Source organism: Mirounga angustirostris, unplaced genomic scaffold, assembly GCF_029215605.1.
Source record: "Mirounga angustirostris isolate CCGP_5_RB_7025 unplaced genomic scaffold, mMirAng1.0.hap1 SCAF_2, whole genome shotgun sequence".
NCBI classification, from domain to species: domain Eukaryota; kingdom Metazoa; phylum Chordata; class Mammalia; order Carnivora; family Phocidae; genus Mirounga; species Mirounga angustirostris.
The window spans coordinates 177,250,402-177,274,760 of NW_026991710.1; the positions used below are offsets into that span (position 1 = coordinate 177,250,402).

The following is a 24,359-nucleotide window of genomic DNA, read 5'->3' on the forward strand; positions in this document are numbered from 1 at the left end:
GATGATTAGTGAGTTGTCTACAATGGGGGTTGATGATTATCACGCTAAGGACCTGGCAGAAAGTAGTTAAACCCTATTGTTACAGAAGCAAGAGGGTGGGGGGGGGGGGGTTTGGGGACGCAATGTGTCCGATTTTAGCACAAACTTCTAACCTAAGTTCCATCCCTCCTTCTGATAGATGCTATTTTGATGGGGGCTCGTTTTGCAAAACTCTTAACAGGTTAAGCACCCTGTTTCAGTGAAAAGACCTGGAAACTCTGGCATTGGCACCTTGGACTTAATCCCTTCGATTTTCGATTATCCCATACACCCAGTGGGCTCATCCCCCGTGGAAGTAGGGGGTTGCAAGAATCCAACGAGAAAAGACGCGCTAAAGCGTCACGTTGTTGTCATCCCAGGTACTGCGTTGCCGTGCTCCCGGCCGGCCAGGTGCACTCGCCCCAGCGGTGTCCTCTCCCACACAGGACGGGCCACGCCGGGAAAGACGGATGACAAGAGCCTGGGAAGAAGGCAGGAAGGTCACCCCCATCCCCAGGCCGGGCGCGAGCCGCAGAGCCTCACTTCCCGAGCACGTTCGGGCGGGGCGTTCCCAGGGCCCCGGGCGGGGAGGCGACACTCCCCCCGCTCCGCGCCGCGCCCGCCGCCCCTCTGAGGCCGGCAGCCCTCCCGGCCTGGAGGCGCCGCGGGCCTCGATCCCCTGGCTGCCGGAGCCCAAGCGCCGCCTCCCGAGAGGTGAGGGCGGGTCGGGGAGGCGGGGATGGCGGTGGGGGCGGGGAATCGCGCGCCCGGGGCCGCCGGCGGTCACCCAGCTGCTGTCGCGGCGCCCGCCCAAAGGCCCCCGAGCCCCGGGAACGGCGCTTTCCGCGCGAAGCGCGCGCGGAGGAGGGCGGGCGACACCCGGCCCCGGGCCGCGGCGGGAGGGGCGGGCGGAGGGGGCCAGCCCCGAGGTCTGCCCGCCGAGCCGCGGCCCGGGAGGCCTCCGGCGCCCTCGCCGTAACTTCTCTTTGGAAGCCCCGGCCCGGCGGGCGCGCGCTCCCGCTCGGGCACGCGCGGCCCGGCGCCCCGCTCCCCCGCGCGCGCTCCGTCTGTTTTTCCCGATTGCTTTCGCTCTCGCACTCTAAAATAGGTCAAGGGGTGGAAGTTGCACCAGGTACGGCCCCCGGCTCTGATGCAAAAGCGGCTTTCTCTCCCCCGGCGCCGGGAGAGCCTTGCAACTACTCGGTTCCGTAGAGTCTCCCGCCCCCATGCCGTGCGGAAAGCGCCGGCGACCGTGGTGCTGACAGTGGTCTGCAGAGGGGAGCGGCGGCGAGCCTCTTTCCCACCCTAGTTCTGCCGGTCCTGCGCCCGCCTTCCCCCAGCACAGCAGGAGGAGGGGGCGCGACAGGTCGCCTCGCGCGCTCGGGTCCCCGCGCCCGGGGTCTGACCGCCTAGGTGAGTTCGTGCTCTTCCTCTCTCGTTCCGGTCGCCGAGAGTGACCTGTTTACCTTGAAAACTTAGACGTGATCAGAACGGGCGAGCCTGCCTTGCCGTAGGGGATTGCGGGAGGTGCTTCCGATGTTAACACCGGGTAAATCAGAACTCAAGAGCTGCAGGGGACATGTTGAGTGTCTTAAAGGTGAAAATGAATTTGTGTTTTCATGGAATACACGTGTATCTCTCCCTTTAGAAGCGACCACTGGGAACTGATTTTTAACTAGCAGGAGGCAGGGAACTAAGAACTTAAAACCAGAAAGTTCGTCAGAATATTTTTTAGGTGATCTGAAAGAACTTATTGAAATAGCCAAAGCTGACGACAAAAATACCAGTTTAAGAAGGAATTTCAAAACGAGACGGTAGGATTTGCGTAATATTTGCCGTAGGTGTAGCTCATGGTATTACCTGAGTTCTTTGTGGTAAATATCGTAAGCATACAAACGCTTTATGTAGAAAGAGGGTAAGGCTGTAAACATCTGCGTGCAAAGCTTTATATCGGTTGGTATGCATGAATTTTAAATGTATATTGAACATTTCGTGTGGGCAAAGAGCTAGAAAGTATCTATATCGTTTTGAGGTTTAGATTATTAGCAGTATTACAGGCAACAATTGGCATTTAACGCCTTCCAGTGGTTAAACGTAGTATCAGTCACGTGACTCATTAGCATATAGCATCCTTGACATTACTGGCTAATGAATGGTTAATTTGGTCTGAAGTTTAGAGAAGGGAGGACTGTAGGTTTTTCTGTCCTTGATGCCTGACGGAAAATGCAGTGTAAAGGACTCTCCAGTGCTGGTGAAGGATCTTTAGAGGAGCTCAGAGGGGAGGATCATTTACGAGGAATGAAAATGACTCCCTGATGGCCACTGAGTGCAGATAACTTCTTCTAAAGGGGACCCTTGACAAGTTGGAAAGCATCTCCTCACTAAGGAATCCGCTCCAGAGGCTACTGCTTTATTAATGCGTTTGGTCAGACTTGAGAAGGGAGCTCTCCATAGGCTCTTTTAATTCAAAAGAAAGTGTATCTCTAGAAAGGTTCAATTGCTGTAGTGATGTTCTTCGGAAATAATTTGTCCTTTTGTGTGTGTGTGTGTGTGTGTTTTAATATATCCAAATCACCAAGGCAGTTCAAGGTTTTAATAAAATTTTACTTACCGGCAGGATATGAAATTGAACATACTATGCATGGTTAATTCTGTTTGCAAGTGGGAGAGGCCGAGGTGCTTTCCCAGTAAATTTTAGGTCTATGTTTATGTGGGTTTTCCAAAGCCAAATCTTATTGGGGATTCTGAGGACTCTAAAGAAGGTATTAATGCTTATAGTATTTCTGGCAGGTGGGCATGTGAATACTTATAGGCATGTCACTGTAAATAATTCTCATGCACCTTTAGAGAACTAGTATCCAAAATTTGAAATACATTATGATGAAGGCTCTATCACTGCTTTGAAGAAGGCGCAAAGGACCAGCCCGTTTGGCCATATACAGGACCTTAATGTTGAGAAAAACATGCAACTAAGTCTTTGTGTTTACTGCATGGTGATGTTCTACTGTGTATTTTAAATAGGAATTGAGTCAAGCTCTCATTGTGATTTAGCTCTTGGTATATATAATGCATTGTTGAGATGAGGCTGTCAGCACTGGTCTGGGCAATCTTACCTTTCTACTTGTAGGTAAATGAGGAAGTGCTCTGAGAAGACTGGCATGAAAGTACTAAGATGCTGGGGATTTATTTAAGAACAGACTGGGGGCACATGGGTGGCTCAGTTGGGTAAGCTGCCGACTCCTAGTTTCCATTCAGGTCATGATCTCAGGGTTATGAGATCGAGCCCCGGATAGGGCTCCACACCCAGCAGGGAGTCCGCTTGAAGATTCTCTCCCTCTGCCTCTCCCCTGACTCACAGTCTCTCTAAATCAATCAATCAACCAATCAATCAATCGTAAAAAAAAAAAAATAACAGACTGAAGGAATAAAAATGGAGCCTGATTCTGGTATAGCTTGGTCCCTGGAAGGTCTGCCAGCATAGCGGTGCTAAATGGCCAACTGCATGTCCTTCAGCTTTTGTGATTTTCTTCTCTTGATGTCATAAGAGAATATGTAGCATAGAGCCCCTAGCTGAGAGGTATCCAAAAGGAGTTGACATCATTCACTTTGAGTATTTACTTCCCATCCAGGCAAACTTGTAACCACTCAAGAAGGAATTTAGAGTCTGCATTGGATCCCCTGGAGTGAATCCCATCTCTGAGCCATTTCCTCATCTGTGAAATGGCCATCATGAGACTTCCCGACGTGGCTGTGAGAAGCAAATGAAATAATTTGTATATAATACTGAGTATGCAGTCAGCACATTGTGAGCAGTCTTACAAGGAGAAATGTGTTGAGTTCAGTGTCATCTCCTGGGAGCTCTGGAGGGGTTGCTGTGTAATTGACCGTGGCACTGAATATTCAGGTAAATTCCCCTGTCCTGGTATACTTAGTATGTTCTCATAGTATACACCGTGGTATACACTAGACTCCTAGGAGTTAGCGTCCTCTGGGAGCTAGAGGCGCACCCTGTCAAATCTGCATATCCTCCACCTGAGACAGGCCTTTGGCTTATCTAGGGTTAAAGAAGTTACCTGTGGTGGTTTTTGGAAATAATGATGAGATAGTTAAGGGGAGGGAGAGGTGACCAAGTGAAATTCTAAAATAGAATTTAAACATGTCATTGGCTCGTTTCTGTTAATGCCATTAGAAGTATGGCCCTCATAAAATGATAATAATTCCTAGTTTCCCGAGGGGCAGTTACGCATTTTGCAATGGGGTACTTGGACTTTGGGGATGAGGCAGCAATAACATTCCCTCGGCTTTTCAATTGTTCGGCATTGCCTAGGCACCTAAGGCTCCACGCTAAGCCTTCAGAATGCAATAGCAAGAAACTCAGACCTAACCTTCTGTGGAGCACAGGTCTGCTGGTAATACATACGTAAACCTGTAATTACACTTGCGCTCAGTGCGAGGCAGGAAAAATGTCAAGGGCAGAAGCAGGGAATTTGACCTAGGATGGGAGGGATGTCAGGAATGCTTGCTTCCGGCAGTGATGTTGGGGTTGTGAAGGAAGGTCCTTTCTTGGGGGAAGGAAGAGCCTTTAATAGGTAAGGAACAGCCCTGCGGAGACTCCGCACGTGCAGGTATACCGTAGGGGGACTCTGCACGCTCAGGTACTGTAGGGGCGGGCCCAGGAGAGCACAGGTATCTTTGACGAAGGGGCAATGTTGTGAATGAGGCTGGAACAGTAGGCCTCTGCTGCGAGACACATTTTCTTTTGTATCAAGGATTACAGTCTCAGTAGAACTCTTAATTGTTTTGGGTAAACCTCTTACCTTAGGCTTTCAGACTACTCTATTGAATTATCAAAAGAATATTTACAGTCATTTTTTTAAGCTGATCAGAACCTAAACCTAATTGACTAGTTCGTCAGCTCTTTGCATTACTGTGTCCGACTTTAAAACCCTTGGGATTAATTTCCTTTTTAAAAAATCTAACAGATTTTGTGTTTAATATATGTATTTTACGTATTTCCCGCCATCCTATATACATAAATACAAATTTATTTGTCCTATATATGTATACAGGAGAACTGGAAATATACAAATAGGTATATTGATCCAGTTTGAATCTGTATATCTATTCAAGAGCTGTCGGGACTGACGCGCTTGCATTTCACCCGTGGAAAGGCCTCCTGAGTCTGGATGAGGCAGCATGCCTCCTTGGGGGATTGCTCCCAGCACCATTCAGGCAAGCTCAGTGAAGAATTTGGCATCTGATTCTCTCCACCATATGCATGGTTTTATTCGCTCTTATTCCCTGTTCCCTTCTTTTTCCTTCTTCTCTCCCCTCTTTGTCATTTTTTCCTTAATGTTTTTTTTTTTTCTCTCTCTAGGGGCCCCCATAATTATTTCTCAGCCTTTATAATTATGCTCTGGCTTTAACCTCAGGCCCCACAGTGTTGGCCTCATTTGGGTAGTTCTGGATCGTATGGCCCTTGACCTTCTTCCTGTTCTTCATGGTTAACCGTAGGTGTCAGATGGACACAAACTTTTTCCTTCTTGCAGTTCTCCTCAGGCAGACCTGCTGCCTTGTGCACTGAGTGTCCTCATCTCTGCCTTCTTCCCTGGACCAGGGAGGCTGCAGATAATAGAAACTATCCTAGCTACTGGAAGCCGACCGGGGTTTCACATGGGAGTTAGGTGCTCACAAGAAGGCTGGAAGGAAAGGTTGCCACTGAAAGGAGAGACGGGGATCCAGGCTGAGCTCTAGGGGTGACACCCAGGCAGCACTGCTGAACTGGGCCCCCCGGGGGGCTGCTGCCATCATTGCCACCGTGTGGGGGCTGGGAATCAGGGCCACCACCGGAACTGCTGACAATCAAGAGCACAGTGACGAGAGAAGCTGCTACACTCCACCCGGGAAGCCAGTGACTGAACACAGCTACCAACAACAAAAACAAACTAGCAGCCCGATATGTGCCCAGAACCCTAACTGCAAGGAACTCTGGGAAATGTAGTTTACCCCTTCCCAGCCTCCCGGCAGAATGCGCCCTTGTAGGAGACGGGAATGAACACGAACGCGGAGTGACACCCCATCGCGTCTTACATATATCTAAAACGTTATTTCCTCAGAGCCTTACCTAGCATATTTCATTCAAAGCAGGTAGATGATCTATTGTAAGAATCCAAAAAGGATCCAGTGGCTTAACCAATTTCCATTTCAAACAGATGGATATTATAGTCATTACAGTCAAAATTGCTGGAAAAAGCATCAAGCAAATAAATACCTAAAAATTACCAAGCGCCTGCCTCTGCATGTGGTTCTGTTTGAAAGTGAAATAGTTTTCCTTTGTTTCGGTTTAGTAATCAAAGTCAAATACCGGGAGAATTGATTTCTAAAAAAATTCTCCCCACCAAAGTCCCAGATAGCCTACGTTTAATGAATAGCAGTACAAAGGAAGAATGCCGTGTCTGATAAGAGAAATAGCTCCTGGCAGGCTGGGTCTTTCCTTAGATGAATTATCTATGTATCTGTGTTTCTACCGAACCTTTCTTTAACCTATAACTTGAATGGTGCTTTTTTTCTTTTCTTTTTTTTTTTTTAAGGATTACAAAGATAGAAATGACCTGTTAATTGGAGATTAAAATAAGAGTATTGACTCTAATCACTTATTTCATACCCTGGTGCTTGTCAGATTCTGTTTTTGCAAACCATTAAAGTAAATATGATTGAATCTCTACTATCGCCAAGTAATAAATTATTGTTTATCGGCAGTCAGAAGTTCCATTAGCGCATCTAGGAACAAATCTTGATTATTGAACGAAGTAATTTTATGTTTGCCTCTGATATTTGGATCTAGAAAATGAGAGCAGAGTAACTGAAACAAATGGAGTAACTTAGTGCATTGGTCAGTCTATGACACATATCTATTTTTAATTGATTTTTATGTCTCAAAAGGCAATATTCCATTCAGATATCTTCTCTGGTAGGTGATGAAAGCATTTAAATGCGGATTTACAAATGCTGCCTGGGGTAAACCGCACTATAATATGAATGTGTTCTTTCCAGTCCAATGGTGACAACAAGAGTGTAGCCAGTCCAACCCCAAGCCACCCAAACTAAACACAGTGCTTTTGCTCTGTAACTGCAGCTTCAAGACGAATCCACTGTCTTCCATCCTGAGCCCTCACCTAAGCCCCACTTACCCTGTGTTCTCAGGATGGAACTGTTTGAATCTAATATTACACTATGACTTGATTAATTGTATGGGAAAGTAAGTAGTAGTAATCCATGTTACAGTAACACATTAGGATCTCTGATTCCCCCTTCCCACAGTTTTTCTCTTTCATTCATATTTGAGTAAACATTCAAGAGAAAAACCTGGATTTCCCTCCCACCGGGTTTTAAGGGGGATGAGTTCTTATCTTCGGCTATATGGAGCTTAGTTGCAGATTACGTTGTAGGACACAACTCCTTTTACGGATTGAAAATCAAAATCTTCCTATTTTCCAAGTAAAGGTAGTTCTTAAAAATAGAAGAACATCCAGGGGTGCCTGGGTGGCTCAGTCGGTTAAGCGTCTGCCTTCGGCTCAGGTCATGATCCCAGGGTCCTGGGATCCAGCCCCGTATCAGGCTCCCTGCTCAGCGGGAAGCCTGCTTCTCCCTCTCCCACTCCCCTTGCTTGTGTTCCCTTTCTCTGTCTCTGTCTGTCAAATAAATAAAATCTTAAAAAAAAAAAAGTAGAAGAACATCCAAATCTGAACTCACTCTGGTTAGATCATTGATGGGCTAAATTGAAGCGGGAGGTGGGTAGAGAAAGCATGGTTTTTTTGGCGTATATTTTAAAGCAAAATTTGAGGACAATCAAGCAAGACTAGTATTTGAACATCATCGAATGATTGGTTAGTCACTGACTCAAGATGTGGCTGTTAAGAACCTCTTTTGTACCAGGATTGGTGCTGGGTGCTAAAGATAGATGCCTCTGCCTTTAAGAGACTGATACTCTGGGGGAGACAGTAATAAAGGGTTATGGTGGGTAAAATGGTCCTCTTAGAGTCAGTATGGAGAATAGTGGTTTTCTCATTTTCTCATGGTAAGGTGAAAGGCAGAGTTAATTGAAACATAGACATATTTCTGATTTCTAAGAATATCTACTGATATTTTTTTTTAAAGATTTTATTTATTTATTCATGAGAGACAGAGGCAGAGGGAGAAGCAGGCTCCCCACGGAGCAGGGAGCCCGATGTGGGACTCGATCCCAGGACTCTGGGATCATGACCTGAACCGAAGGCAGACGCTTAACCGACTGAGCCACCCAGGCGTCCCTCTACTGATATTTTTAACAACAGCAAAACAATAAAAAGGCAGCCAAGAGAGGCCAAAAAATATATATATATATCAACAGTCCCAGACTGGGCCTTTTATCTTCTCCCTTTAACCTACAGATACCGAAGTAAGCTTGTCACAAGTTAGAGGGTTTTAGTGTTTAAAGAAATAATGAGTTTGTAAGAAAAGAGGACTGCTTTTGGTTCTTTAGTCAACATTCAGAAAGTAGTCTGTTAGCTTTAAAAAATGTTAAGCGTGGCAGCAAGGAAAGGGGGACCTCAGTCCTATCAGGGACTTCCATCCTATCTATGACTACAAGAGATTGAATTCAATTCCCAAAATAGGTTTGGAAGTAGATTTTTCCTCAGAGCCCCTGGATGACAGTTCAGCCTGGCCACTATCTTGATTTCAGCTTTGTCATATCCTGAGCAGGAAACTCAGCTGTGTTGTTCCAAACCTCGGACCTACAGAACTATGAGCTAATAAATGGGTGTCGTTTTAAGTTTAAAAAAAAAAAGATCAGAACCCTTAATGTTCTATAGGACATTGAATTTATAATTAGAGTACTTGAGAAAATGCAGGCACATTTGGAATGTTAAGACATCTGCAAATGAAAATGTCAATGTAATGATTTATGCAATTATGAAACAGATCTAGGGTGACTAGATGATGTGTTGTTCAATCTGGGACACTTCTAAGAGTGAAAGGGGCACTATTAATGATTGCCCTGGGAAAAGAAGCAGAAATGGGGACCAAGGCCAACAAACCAGGATTTATGGTCACCCAAGATTAAGATGCTGGTTGTATAACATTATTGCATTAACTGCAATATTGATTTCTTAAAAATTATAGTAAGTATATTCATAACATAAAACTTAGATTTAAACCATTTGAAGTGTATAGTTCAGTAGCATTAAGTATATTCATATTGTTGCGCAACTATCATTCATCTCCAGAATATTTTTCGTCTTGCCTTGCTGAAACTGAACCTATTATAACAGTAAGTCCCCGTTCATCTCTCCCCTTCACTCCTGGCAACCACCATTTTACTTCCTGTCTCTGAATTTGCCTCCTCTAGGTATGTTACATTAGTGGAGTAATAAACTATCTGTCCTTTTGTGACTGGCTTATTTCACTTAGCATAATGTTCTCAGGTTTTATCCATGCTGTAGCTTGTATCAGAGTTTCCTTTCTTTTTAATGATGAATATTTTTCCATTTTTCCACTGTATGTATTTCCACATTTTGTGTATTCATTTGTAGATGGACACTTGAGTTGCTTCCACCTTTGACTAGTGTAAATAATACTGCTATGAGCGTGCGTGTGCAAACATCTCTGTGAGCCCTTCCTTGCCATTCTTTTGGGCGTATACCCACAATATTGATTTTTAAGTGAAGAAATTAAAAATGGAGGGAAAAAGAACATTCTTTTCCTTTACAGGATCTTTCTGGTCATACTTCTTCAGTACAATACTCTGTCAGACTGGAGTCCAGTGATGCCTCTACAGAATTTATCAGAAAAATCCTTTGTTACAGATAATCTGCTGAAAAAAACACCCAGGGGTTCAAATTCCATCTGCACACAAGAAAGGAAGCTAGTTTTTCTGTCTCTGCTACCATGATGCATTGATCACGGATGTTTCTAAGTGAAAAGGGCTGGCATTTAGAACATCAGAATCTGAGTCAAGTGGATGGCCTTCAGCAGCATAAGGAACCAGGAAATCAACAGCATGAGCCTGAATAACAGGAGGCTCCACGTGACCTAGAACATCTTTGTAACACAGGGGACCATGAACTTCCTGGAAACAGGCCGCAGAACCAACTGCCATTTGTTGGTTTGGAAGCTGAGAAGAAAGGAGACAGGCTACAGGGGAGTGTGGACCTTCCAGATACTGAGAAAAATGTTCTTCTTTTGGCCGTAGAAGTAGATATGAGAAAGTCAATGTCAAGAACATTGGTACGTCTGATCTCAGCTTTGATAATCCCTTCATGGAAATGGGAGCATCAAAGTATAACTCTTCATCTGAAATTTTAAGCACTTTCATTTCCACCGGGGGTCTATAGACCTGGAAAGTAATGTTGACATGTCGGGAACAAACAAGGAATTGCCATATGTCCCTCTCAGAAGTCTCTGTGGCAGATGTCAGCCCTCTCTGGAGTCAATAAAGAAACGAATTCGTCTGTAACTGCAGCCTTGAGGGAACTTGACAAACTTTTGGTTATCAGTAAGAGCCAAGCTTCAAAAAATACATCTGCAGGGGTTAATCTGCCAATCAGAAATGGTAGCCAAGAGCCCAGCAGGTACTAAGGAGCTTTGAGAAAAATGGACCCAAAGTGACTATCTTACAGCTTTCCAGAATGAACAGTGCCCACAAATCTGTTCTCACCAGACTGCACCTGTCTCAGTAAGGACTGAAATACTAACAGGCGAGTCCACATGAAAACCTGCACACAGATGTTATAATGTAAACACCCCCAGATTGCAAATAACCAACATGTCCTTCAGTAGGTGAATAGATAATCTGTGGTATATCCATACAATAGAATGATATTGAATGATGAAAATATCTATTAAGCCATGAAAAGACATGAAGGAATCTTGAATAAATATTGCTCAGTAAAAGAAACCAGTCTGGGCGCCTGGGTGGCTCAGTTGGTTGGGCGACTGCCTTCGGCTCAGGTCATGATCCTGGAGTCCCGGGATCGAGTCCTGCATCGGGCTCCCTGCTCGGCAGGGAGTCTGCTTCTCCCTCTCACCCTCCTCCCTCTCCTGCTCTCTGTCTCTCATTCTCTCTCTCTCAAATAAATAAATAAAATCTTAAAAAAAAAAAAAAGAAACCAGTCTGAAAAGGCAAAATATTGTATAATTCCAAATATAGGACATTCTGGAAAGAGTAGTATATGAGTCTGGACTGAGACAGTAAAAAGGCCAGTGATGGCCAGGGATTTTTGGCAGGGGGTGGGGAGGGGAAGATCAATTATGGAGGACAGGGGACTTTCAGGGCAGTGAAACTATTCTGAATGATACTGTAATTATGGACACGAGACATCTTGTATTTGGCAAAACCCACAGAACAGTACAATACAAAGAGTGAGCCCTAATATAAACTATGGACATTTGTTAAGAATCATATATCAATATTGGTTCATCAGTTTTAACCAATGTTCTACAACAATGCAAGATGTTAGTTAAAAATTACATAAAATGTGTCTTAAAAAATGAAGACACCCTTCACTTGGTGCTAGCGTAGAAGATGGAGAAAATGTTACCTGCAGGGATCGGGGGGGTGGCATGTTGAGTGCAGGGAACATGGCTCCAAGTCAATGAAGGGAATAGATGAGAGCGGTTCTGTCCTCTCTTCCCAGCAGAGACATCTAACCAGCTACACTGTACCAGACTGTTCACCCAAGCTCTTAGCAGCTGAGGCAGATGCATGCAATCAGACTTCTGAGCAAACTACTTCCTTCCCATATTGGTTAAAGACTTGGGTCTGGGCCCACGGGATCCACTGATACACCTGAAACCAGAAGCGGCCCAGCCATTCCCCAGGTCCCGCCAACTGTCAGCCGTCAACTTTTCCCGCTGCAGACACTGCTGGGATTCTCCACGCTGGCTCTCCTCTGCGGGAAGCTCTTGAGCCTTTGTATCAAGTGGGCAGAAATGCAGACCGAGCTCCTCTTGTTTTCCCAGCAAGGAATGCTGCCATTCCTGCAGAGGAACGACTATGGCGAAGTGGGCTAGACCATACACCTTAAAAAAGCTATATAGATACACAGGCACACCCAGCTGTATGCAGTATATGTAGAAACCTGCAAGCAGTGGGCGCCTGGGTGGCTCAGTTGGTTGGGTGACTGCCTTCGGCTCAGGTCATGATCCTGGAGTCTCTGGATCGAGTCCCGCATCGGGCTCCCCCTGCTTGGTGGGGAGTCTGCTTCTCCCTCTGACTCTCCTCCCTCTCATGCTGTCTCTCATTCTGTCTGGTCTCAAGTAAATAAATAAAATCTTTAAAAAAAAAAAAAAAAAAAGAAACCTGCAAGCAGAATATTGAGCTCGATGTTTTTAGGTTTTTGTGTTGGTTTTTTTTTTCCAAAGTAATTTATGATCTTTTGTCTGATAATCTGTCCTACTCCTGAAAATTTGAGCCTTTTGAAATGTATTTGCAGTATGTGCATCCAGAAGCTTTTACTTCTCATTGAGATGGTATAGCCTGGCATAAAATTGATGGTTTTATGTGTAGCATACCACTTTACAATGATTGTGAATCTTCGAAAAGCAGAAACTACTAGAAATCCCACCGTTTGTGCAGCTAAAAGCAGATCAGCTCTCTGTGCTGTAGGCAAGGTATGCCCTGTTGACTCAACTGTCAGCTTGTAAGCTTTTAACCACACAGTTTGGTGTTTTGAATGATTCCCAGTGCTCTGGGTATTATGATTCATCCATGAAAACAGGACATCAAAGAACACTTGGCCAGTAAAACAATGGAGGAAGAACTATGTTCTGTTCTGACATGGAAAATTTTTATTTTTTTAATTTTATTATGTTATGTTAGTCACCATACAATACATCATTAATTTTTGATGTGGTGATCCACCATTCATTGTTTTCGTATAACACCCAGTGCTCCATGCAGTACGTGCCCTCTTTTTATTTTATTTATTTATTTATTTATTTTTTAAAGATTTTATTTATTTATTTATTTGACAGAGAGATAGAGACACAGCACAAGTAGGCAGAGTGGCAGGCAGAGGGAGAGGGAGAAGCAGGCTTCCCGCTGAGTGGGGAGCCCAATGCGGGGCTCGATCCCAGGACCCTAGGATCATGACCTGAGCCGAAGGCAGCCGCTTAGCCAACTGAGCCACCCAGGCACCCCATTACGTGCCCTCTTTAATACCCATCACCAGGTTAACCCATCCTCTCACCTCCCTCCCCTCTGAAACCCTCAGTTTGTTTCTCAGAGTCCATAGTCTCTCATGGTTCATCTCTCCCTCCGATGTCCCCCCCTTCATTTTTCCCTTCCTTCTCCTAATGTCCTCCATGCTATTCCTTATGTTCCACAAATAAGTGAAACCATATGATAATTGACCTTCTCTCCTTGACTTATCTCACTTAGCATAATCTCCAGTCTCATCCATGTTGATGTGAAAGTTGGGTATTCATCCTTTCTGATGGCTGAGTAATATTCCATTGTATGTATGGACCACATCTTCTTTATCCATTAATCTGCTGAAGGGCATCTCGGCTCTTTCCACAGTCTAGCTATTGCGGACATTGCTGCTATGAACATTGGGGTGCATATGGCCCTTCTTTTCACTACATCTGTGTCTTTGGGGTAAATACCCAGGAGTGCAATTGCTGGGTCATAGGGTAGCTCTATTTTTAATTTTTTGAGGCACCTCTACACTGTTTTCCGAAGTGGCTACACGGGAATTTTTATTGTAGGTAAATAGTGATCACTAAAGCATTTCTCCAGGTTATTGAATACTCTGTGCAACAGCTCCTTTAGACAAAGCTGGGACTGAGTAACTCCTGTTTTCCTGGATCCGTTTATCTAAACTAGACCTTTTGCTGGGTTTGCTGGGCCTCTGGGCTTATAGAATCAGTACATGTGGATTCTAGTCCTTAGTCCTTAAGAAGCTGACATAGTTTTCTTTTCTTTACCAGTTGGCTGTCAGGTATTTATAAGTGACACCAAGGGCATTAGTTTGCACCTACTATGACATAGAACTTAAACGTCTTTCCACACTCAGCTAACATCGGCCCCACCTCAGCACGATGGTATTCCCTGCCGGCCTTTATGCCCCGCATCCACCTCCTCTTGTGCCTTGCTCAGCATCGGGAGACCTTCATTTGGGCAGCACATTAGCTGGGTGAGGCTCCCTGCTTGCTGGATGGCCAACAGCTTCAGAAAGCCCATGTCAGTCCCAGAGGTGCCAGCAGAATGGCCATCCTGGGCAGTTTAACCACAGTTTTCCTCAAAACCGTGATGTTGCCATAAAACCGAGTGTTTGAAGCCTGCAGCAGGAAAACCAGAGGGTCTGTTGAGATAGAGTGGCGTTCTAGAGCATTCACACTGCAGTGGGTTGAGAGGGGGGTGAAGGACAAGAAAGTAGGCAAGGCTTGCGGACCCCTTAGAAAAGGGAATCTAAAGCTTGCGGGCAGATGCAGGGCCTGGGAATGGCTTGTACTGGTGTGTGGTTTTCTGTTCCTGTTTCAGAAGAGAAGTGGTCACTTGGGGAGAAGCTGCAGATGGAGAGAAAGGATTGGCCAGAGGCCAGGAGAGATGAGATCAACAGAGAGATGCCAGTCTTTGAGAGGCATCTGACAATCCCGGGGAGGAAAAGGGATGTAGGAGACGTGGGGGTGGCAAGGAGGGAAACTGAAGAAATTTGCCTTTTCTTAGTGAAGGAGGAGCAGAGTTAGCCTGATAGGGCACTGTTTTGTCAACATCTCAGGCTTTCTGGGGAAATCAAATTAGGTTCCCAATGCAAACAATACAACTTTAAGCTTTGGTTTTATACCTCTTTGCCCATTTTTGGCTCTAGTTTTCTCATGCATGAGCTCTGCAGCATCTCATTTTCTAACAGTTTAGGAGGCCATAAAACAGAGATCAGATGACTAAAGCAGACTATTGGCCTTTCTCAGGAAAAAGCTGTGTTAAAAAACTTAAGTCGTTACTGTCATCTTCATGATTTGTGTTCTTTAAAAACTGTTTTTCTAAAATACTGAATTTCAACTTTTTTTTTTTAACATTTCATGTTTTAACGTCACAGGAATTGGGGTGCATCTTACAGTTGATGGTGTATCAACAACTTTCTTGGCACAGTAATTGTGCGTGTTACAAAATAGACGGCGTCTCAGGATGGACGACCAGAACAGAATAGCACAGACTGGGTGGCTTAAACTGTAGATGTTTATTTTTTCACAGTTCTGGAGGCTGGAAGTCCCAGATGAAGGTGCCAGCCAATCTGGTTTCTGGGAAGAGCCCTCTTCCTGGCTTGCAGACGGCCACCTTCTTGCTGGGTCCTCACGTGACCTTTCCTCTGTGGGCACACGGAGAGAGAGTTCCCTGGTGTCCTTGCTTGGATTTGTTTTTCTAAGTAGGCTCCACACCCAAGCTTAGGAGATGCATGCTCTACTGAGCGTGACAGCTGCCTCCCTGGTGTCTTTTCTTCTAAGGACATTATAAGGGCCCCACCCTTATGACTTCATTTGACCTTAGTTACCTCCTTATAAGCCCCAGCTTCAGACACAACCACATTGGGAGTTAGAGCTTCAACATATGAATTTTGGGGGAGACACAAACATTCAGGCCATGAAGACGGCAGCCTAGATTCCATTAAGGACTGGATGGCCATCACCAGGAAATACCTCCATCAGCCATAGACGCTTCAGGTTAAATCTTTGGTCTTATTTATTTTTAATTTTTAATTTAGAATCAGAACTCTTATATTTATTTTTTAAGGAGATTATGATGCAACCCCGTGAAGGCTAAAGAATGGTATTTATAACTTGAAATTAGAAATAATAGGCTGTGTTTCCTTACAGGCTTATCTCTGAAGAGACAAACACAGTTATAAAAGGGGTATGAAAACTGAAAAAAATTAAACTTTCCAAAACAGTCTGGTTTATTCTGGGCACAGACTTAATAACTCCTCCTGCTAGAAGGAGTACAATTTACTGCCACAGCAAAGCTTAAAATGTCAAACATACTCTTACAAAATACAATGCAAGCTGCCTGCAAATTAGACCATTCTCTTAGCTGGCGTGTTTCGTACGTCTGTACAGCTCTCATAATTGTGGCACTGAGAATGGAAAGCCTCTGCACGTGATGTAACATTCCAGCATCAGTTATCATCAGTATTGAGCAGGTATGGGTTGCTGCAGACCGTGGAAGAAACTACAAGATCCAAGCTCTTAGGAGCTCAGGATAAAGGAGACAGAACTAGCGTTGAAGTGAACACAGCAAGGAGATGGTGTCAGGGAGCTCGGGTTACAAAGCAAAAGGCTGCCAATCAGAAGGCCAGGACCCAGGGACTTGGCAGGAGGTCACAGGGGCTGCCAGCCTTTTCCAGCATCCAGCTCACGACTCGGAACCCAGAAAGCATGAGAGCGGTCAATACAGATGTCACCAAAAGGATTTATCCAAAGCTGACCCCTCTGATGACCCAGAAGTCTTTTCTTCCTATTTTAGGTAGGATTTCAAGAGATTTAGTTGCCTGATTTCTGTTAGGCCGAGTAAAAGACAGAGTGAAAAGAGCTGACAGCAGAAACAGTGAAGAAGTACTCAAAACCTCATGCCACCTGGTGTGGATGCAGACTCTCTATCAAGCCCCAGACAGCATCACTCTTCTCTCATACTTTGTCAGACTTAGCTCCTATGTTACCAGTTTAAAAATAGGACATTTATAGGCTATTTAGAAAGACATCAAAAGTATGTGTGTTATGTTAGAAAGATTTCCATAAAAGTCATTAAAATAAATAATACCTTGATCAACCTGGGCTATTTCTAATGTTAAATTATGTGATACAGGTTTTTAATAAAATTGGTCTAAATTGGAGTTCAGTACATATTTATTTGGCATAGGACTTCTCAGACTCATACAGGAGATGGATGGCATATGCTAATCCCATCCAGCACCGTCCCAGAGTAGGAACAAAATGGGGTAGCTCAGAGTGACCCTGGCTTCTGGGGCATTCAATCAGGGGAGTCAGCCTGCAGAGATGAGCTGAGCCTGTTTGTTCAGAAGTTGGGCACAGTGGGGAGGTCCATGGTGGAGGGCTAAAAGCTTCATTTCCCCAGATCGCAGGAACAAGAAATAGAGGTCACAGTATGTTCATTACCTTGCTTCCATTTTACAGTGTCCCTGTCGATTTTATGTTATGAGAATATAATCCTCCTACAATATAAAGGCATTTTAGGATTACGTAACTCTCCTCATCAGTACAAACACCAATGGTCGATACTCCAGCAGTACGGGAGGTTTAAGTCGTACAATTCTAGGTAGCGTGAAAATAAACTTTTTTACAGTACTGAAAAATTGGATTGAGAAGGAGGCATGTTCTGTGGGTTCCATGTTCAAACACTGGTTCACTCTAGGGTTCTGGGTAAATCATTTCCTGTATTTGTTTTCTCTCTGAAATGAGCATCTAAAGATATGTGCAGTGCCCTGAAATCTTTGATCAGTTAAATTAAATGCTAGTATGTTGGACAAAAGCATATGTAAAAAACCACCCAAAGTCTCAGGAACAAATGTAATCCGCAATGGGAAGGGGCCGGGGCAGAGCGAAGTCCTGACCTCAGGACCTTGGGGCTTCAAAGTCACGTTCTCAACTCCTGCTCTCCCTACCACCTGCACACAGACTGAAGCTCACCACAGTGAGGTCATGGGGACGAGGATGATGACTTGCTCACCCCAGAGGTTTTTCTTGTGGTAGAACTGACATTAAAATGACTTTCTCCTCTTAGCATTTGACCCATGTAGATTATTTTAAACTTTTCTTCACTAATGCACAATACCTAAGCATATTCCTTTCTAAGGAAAGCTGCCCTTAATCATCAGTTATTTCCAAGGAAGGCAAAGCCTCCTGAGTTTTCAACTTTTCTTGTTAATTAAGTATGGAAGCTGTCACTCTCCTAGGAGAATTACAGTCACTAATCCACTTAGAATGCCAGCAGAGTATTAAATACGTTTTTAGAACACCGTCTTAACTCCAAATAGTGAATGTCAATATCAAAGTAGTAACTGGCACGAAGTGCTGAACATGTTTTGAATTCGTTTTGAAGCATTGTGACAAGTCATTGTATAGGCAGAAGGACCTTGTAATACAGCTTCTAAAAGGGATAAAGATGAATTTCTATTTTAAATGAGATGCTCCCCCAAATCACAAAAGACATACACACACTAAGAGACCATAAAGGTCTGCAGAGATATGTGACTGTCCTGGGAGGCTGCCTATTTGATGAAGATGAGGGTGGGAAGGGGACCACAATGGGCAGACTTTCCTGATTTCTGTTCCTTTAATCTAGAAAACCACAGGCTTGCTCTTTGGAATTTTCCTTTCATAAGCATTAATCATTTATCAATTTCTGATTTATTTGTCATAGAGAGCTACTACAGCTTCCAATTAACTACCAAAATCTCTTCGTGTTCTCTACTCCGAGGTCTCAATTTTTATGGAATACAATCAGGTTAAGAGGAATCTTAGACAGTGACATTTCGAGGCGTGAACTGAGGGTCGCATGTTGACTTGATGTTCAGCTGCGCCCTCTGAGAGGGACCAGTCCTCAGGATGGTGAGGACAGGCAGCCCAGAAAGCTTGACCCCAGGGCTCACAGGGGACCCCAGAAGTGCAGTTTCCAATTTAACAATGCCTGTTAATTACTAGAAGAGCGGAGGCATGATGGGTATATGTCATGCCCTTTACCAACTGCTGGCCTTGCCTGACCAGTGTCCCAGAGGGTCAGCGTGGATGCATGCTCCTGTGTCTGGAAAACCAAAGTCCCTCCCCTCTGGATTATAGCTGGATTTCCATCTGGGCGCTCTCTCTCTCTAGAAAATTATTTGAGATCCTAGGCTCCTTTATTGATACCAAGACTCCCTTACCTTTAGTTCTTTCCTGGTGATAATTCCAGTACTACTTGGTTTTCTTACCTATATATACTTTGGGAGTGTGTGTATACGTATACATATGTGGATATGTATGTGGAGATATATATATACACACACACTGTATTTTACGTCTGTGAATAAAATTGAATGAAAACACCAAAAAACAAATGTACTGTTAACTTTTGTAGACATCAGTTACCAGTAAGCAGACTAGTCTGTTCTTTCACTGTCCTTGAACTTTAGGCTCTGAGATCTATTTTTTATGTAATCCTGTTTGTAATCTCTCCTCACTTTTTATTTCTAAAGTAGTACTTGATTGATTTTTTTTTAAAGATTTTATTTATTTATTTGACAGAGAGAGAGACAGCGAGAGCAGGAACACAAGCAGGGGGAGTGGGAGAGGGAGAAGCAGGCTTCCCGCCGAGCAGGGAGCCCGATGTGGGACTCGATCCCAGGACCCTGGGATCATGACCTGAACCGAAGGCAGACGCTTAACGACTGAGCCACCCAGGCGCCCCAGTACTTGATTGATTTTTATACTGTGCCACATTCTCACTCACCAATGACACTCAAGAGAGCGTGTGGATGGCAGTTCGCTGCACTTAGCTTGGTACCATCATCCCAAAGCTCCCTCGTGGCTCTGCCGTGGCTGCAGGGCTACTTCCCCATGAGCATGCATCCTGCCTGGCGCCTTCTGAAACCTTTATGTGTCACTGAACTAGAAGAGTTGGCTGCCCCGACCTAGTCTTTTTTGAGCTTTGCGATGTATTCCAATGTGCTAGACATTGAACGTAGCTGTCAGTATTAATGCTACCCCCCAGATTCAGATCTTAAAAATATCCAGCCAAGCTTAGAAGATACTCCCACAGAAAACGATAACCTCATTTGGAACACGAGGTAGGAATTGGCACCAGAGCTTTTTATTCAACGGCTTACTGTCCGTCTCTGCACCCCCATCTAGGCTCAGACCATGCGGGGTAATGTGTGTGGGGACTGAGAGAAGAGGAAGTTCAAGTCTGACACAGGCTGTCAGTGCTTGACTGTTATGTTGCCCTTGGGGGATGGTAAAGCACATTTCTATGTGAAAACCAGAGTCTTGGGGCACCTGGGTGGCTCAGTCAGTTAAGCGTCTCCCTTCAGCTCAGGTCACGATCCCAGGGTCCTGGGATCGAGCCCCATGTTGGGTTCCCTGCTCCTCAAGAAGCCGGCTTCTCCCTCTCCCACTCCCCCTGTTTGTGTTCCCTCTCTCTGCTGTGTCTCTCTCTGTCAAATAAATAAAATCTTTAAAAGAAAAAAGAAAATCAGAGTCTTAAAAGAGGAAGGGCACTCTATATCGGAGAGGAACTAACGCAGACCTGGAGAAGCTAAATGACCTGCCCAGGGTCATGCACCAGTGACAGAGCTGGGCCTGGGTGTTCTCCCCATACAGTATTCTTCATCACACCAAAATGCTCCGAGTTCTGCTCTTCAAGTTTTATTTGTGAGGTTTCACGCATTTGTGTTTCAGGTTTCAAGCTATATATTTTAGTGACTGAGTGAATGGAGAGGAAAGACACCCTCCTGGGAGGCTTCTCTACTCTCAGTACACAACTCACCAGCTGTGTGGAGATTCTCGCATGTCACATGATTCTGGGACAGCAGTCTGGTGCCCTACAATTTAACTCAATTCCAACACTGTCTACCTGGAGATGGCCTCCGATCCCACAGATTAAGGGTTCAGCCCCACAAGACTGCCCCCTCCCCCCCACTTCAGACGCCAATTACAGGTCCAGCTTATCTCCTGTGCTTCTGACCAGCCATCCATCACGTGTTCCCAAGACCTAAGGCTCCAAGCTTCTGTCCCCTTAGAGTTTGAGGTGCATCACCCGGCTGACATGAATGCATTCTTGTCCAACACATGGAAGCTCACTAAACCTCATCCTTTGGGTTTTTATGGAGGCACAATTGATTAAATCATTGGCCACTGATGTTTGAACTTAACCTCCATTCTCTCTCACTTCCCTGGAGGTCTGGGGGATGGGCCTATAGGTCCAACCCTCTACTCCCCTGGCAACCAGCCCATCCTTAGGGGCTTTCCAAAGGTCACCTCATTAACATAAACTCAGGTATGGGTGAAAGAGGCTTGTTATTTATTAGTAACAAAAGATACCCATTTCACCTTTATGCTCTGAAGCTACTTCAGGAATAGCTAGGAAAAAACCTAAATATTATAACAAAAGATGTCCCTAGGGCCCTTTATAATAAAGTTAAGGGTTTTAGGAGCTATGTGCCAGGAACAGTGGTCAAAGACCAAATATAGGTTTCTTATTCTAAATCACCATATCATACTGAATGACTGTCTCATGGATAACATGCCCTAACGTACAAGAAAAAAACTGGAGAGACCCCCACTTACGAAATTACTAAACAAGACAATGGGGAGGAACAAAAGCAGAAAACGGATATTGTTAAGAACTTCAGAGAGTTTTGTAGAGATCAACTACTTATTTTCCCCCGAATATTGGCATGTGGTTATAACATTTATATATTAGAAGCCTGTTTTCATGACCAAAATTATTTTGTTTTATGTTGACATGAAATATTTCCTACTCATTTATCCCATGATGATTGGGCGCCTGCCATATGCCTGGCAGTGTTCAAAGTACTGTGTGTCTACGTCAGTGAACCCCAAACACCTGATTCCATGGTATTTACAAACTAGTTGGGGGACGACGGTAATAAACAACTCTAGCAGGACGCGGAAATGGAATTTTCTTGCTTTTGCTTTTTTGCATACGAGTGCAAAAAAACAGCAGTATCACTCAGTGCCAGGTCAGAAAAACAGAAACCACCCTAGTTATGTTAATAGAGGGAATTTGATAGAGGGATTTGGTTAAACAGGTATCAGAGAGCTTTAAATGCAAAGTGGGGATAAATAAGGCTGGAGAGCAAAAGTAACGGCAATTGCCCCCCTCCCTTCCCCAACCCCCCCATGTGTTGGGGGAACAAAGAGAAGGAGTTGGGCTCTTTAGAACCCAGCAGCTTGGAGGAGGGCCCCGGAGCCAGGGCCAGACCGTGGGAAGTCAGAGGGGACCGATGGAGTTGGGTAACTCAGGCAAGAACAGGAAGCAACCCAAAGAAGCTGGTCCCCTCTCCCCACTCCACCTGCCAGCCTCCCTTTAGTGTACCCTGTCTGCAGAGCCCCTTGACAAGGAAGACACGCTGTTTGCAGAGCCCCCACATCACCACACAGAGCAGCGTGGAGAAGGGTATGGAGGGACACTGACTTAACAACAGGCCCAAAGATGTTCCCAGCAGGGGCAGGTACTCTCAGGTTGTGGCACTCCTTGCTAGAATACTCAAGCAGAACTCGCAGAAGTGGTTGAAATCTGTTGTTCTTAAAAAATTGCACTGAAATGTATATAACATAAAATTTACCATTTTAACCCTTTTTGAGTGTACAGTTCTGTGGCATTCAGTACATTTGCATTGTTGTGCAACCAATCTCCGGAATTCTTTCCATCTCCCTGAGTTGAAACGCTGTACCCATTAAGCAGTAAGTCCACTGCCCCCACCCCTGTCCCCCAACCCCTGGCAGCCACCATTCTGCTGTCTGTCTCTATGGACTTGACTACTCTGGGGACCTCAGATAAGTGGGTCATATAATATTTGTCCTTTTCTGTCTGGCTGTTTCACATAGCGTATCTTCGAGGTTCATCTGTGTTATAGCATATGTCCGAATTTCCATCCTTTTTAAGGCTGAATACTATGAAATCTGGTTTTGTGACCCTTAGGCCACCCCATGTTGAAGAACTGAGACACTGGGGTGAGGATTTATTTAGAGAGAATTTTTTGGCCTACTGTGGATGCCTCCTTTCCATGTTCTCCCTCCTCCTCCTCCTCCTCCTCTCTCTCTCTCTCTCTCTCTCTCTCTCACACACACACACACACACACACACACACACACGCACAACATCTTGGGAGAAGGGAGGGAGATGTTTCTCCCATCCTCAAGTCAAGTGGCAGGGCTTCAGGGGGGCCACACAGAAAGCTCGAGCTGTGGCCCCTGCAGTTTAGAGCACAGCAGTCTGGGGTCAAGCATATGCCTGAGAAATGTAAAGGTTGGTAGAAGCAGCCCATGGCAGCCGAGGAGGGGGTATTGTTCGGGAAATACCAGCACTCTCACTGAGGATGGATCAAAGGTGTTTTCCTCAGACCAGATGTGGGCCACACAAGACAGACGGCTTTGGCCTAGCTGCTGAACACAGTCTCAACCAGAGGGCCGACAAGATGGCGGGTGAAACTGCAGGAGGCGTAGAGCAGGTGACCAGCTGCTGAGAACCATCATAAGCTGTCAGCGGGACAGCGCGCTCCTGTCAGGAAACGACAGGTCAGAGGTCTGCAGCGATGAGGGTCTACAGAGAACCAATGAAAGTGTTCCACAGAGGCCACCAAATGCTCCATGAAATAGAGAAGCAGCCTTCGGTTCCCTCCATGTCCAGAGATCACCATCAGCTCACACCAGTTCCCGTCAAAAAGGGACTTTTTTGGCTCCCGGACATCGCCTTGCCAGCCACCCCTCCAACCACTCCAGCACTGGAAGGTTGGAAGCAAGCTGGCCCTGGGAGTAAGGGAGGAGGTCCCAAAGCGATACCACCACGCTCCACCTTTCCTGCCGCCGGCTTCACTATGGCAGCAGGCCCAAGCCGGAGATGAGAACTTCCCGACTGCAGTGCAATATGGACCTTGCTCTTATACTGGACAGGGAATCTTCGCTTCAGAAATCAGGGTGTGGGGGCGGAGCAAGATGGCGGAGGAGCAGGAGACCTGGATTTCGTCTCCTCTCAAGAATTCAGCTGGATAGGGATCAAACCATTCTGAACACCTACAAACTCAACAGGAGATCGAAGAAAAGAAGAGCAACAACTCTCTCATCAGAAAAGCGACCACTTTCTGGAAGGTAGGACGTGCAGAGAAGTGAATCTGAGGTGATATTCGGGAGGATAGGCGGCGGGGGAGGGGCCTCCGTCGGCCGCTTCTGGCAAGTGATAGAACCACGGAGCACAAAATCGGAACTTTTAAAAGTCGGCTCCGCCGAGGGATGTCACTCTGGTGGCTAAGCGGGGGTGGAACCCTCCGGGACAGTGTGGTCTCAGGACCCTCAGGGTCACAGAAAGACCGGGGGTGCCTGAGTGTGGCCGAGCTCCCAGGTAACGGAGCAGGGAAGCCGGCTGCAGAGGCGGAGCCCAGGCGCGGGCTCTCAGCTCGGGGTGGCCATAAACCGTGATCCGCGGCACAGTCGGGCCCCTGCTCCTCCAGCAGGGACCCAACAAGCGGCAGATCCGGGGAGACTCACCTTCCTCCCCCTGGAGGAGCCACGCGGGAGCGCACCGCAGGGATCTGCTGGGTTTGGAGACTCCACCCGGGGTCATGAGCCAGAGA

General features: G+C 45.6%; 1 protein-coding gene across 10 annotated transcripts in view; it reads left to right on the forward strand.

The window, feature by feature from the left end:
- The first annotated feature begins 633 nt into the window (after positions 1-633).
- Positions 634-24,359, forward strand: part of TRMT9B (tRNA methyltransferase 9B (putative)) — a 69,001-nt gene continuing 45,275 nt past the window's right edge. The window contains exons 1-3 of one of the 10 annotated variants that reach the window (XR_008506471.2): positions 771-1,431; positions 3,648-3,922; positions 15,874-18,445. The gene's annotated coding sequence lies outside the window, so the exon portion shown is untranslated. Of the gene's footprint in view, positions 733-768; positions 1,432-3,647; positions 3,923-5,087; positions 6,300-9,768; positions 12,360-15,873; positions 18,446-24,359 lie in introns of those variants that run through there. The other 9 variants (XR_008506469.2, XR_006791631.3, XR_006791632.3 and 6 more) reach the window with 9 other exon arrangements.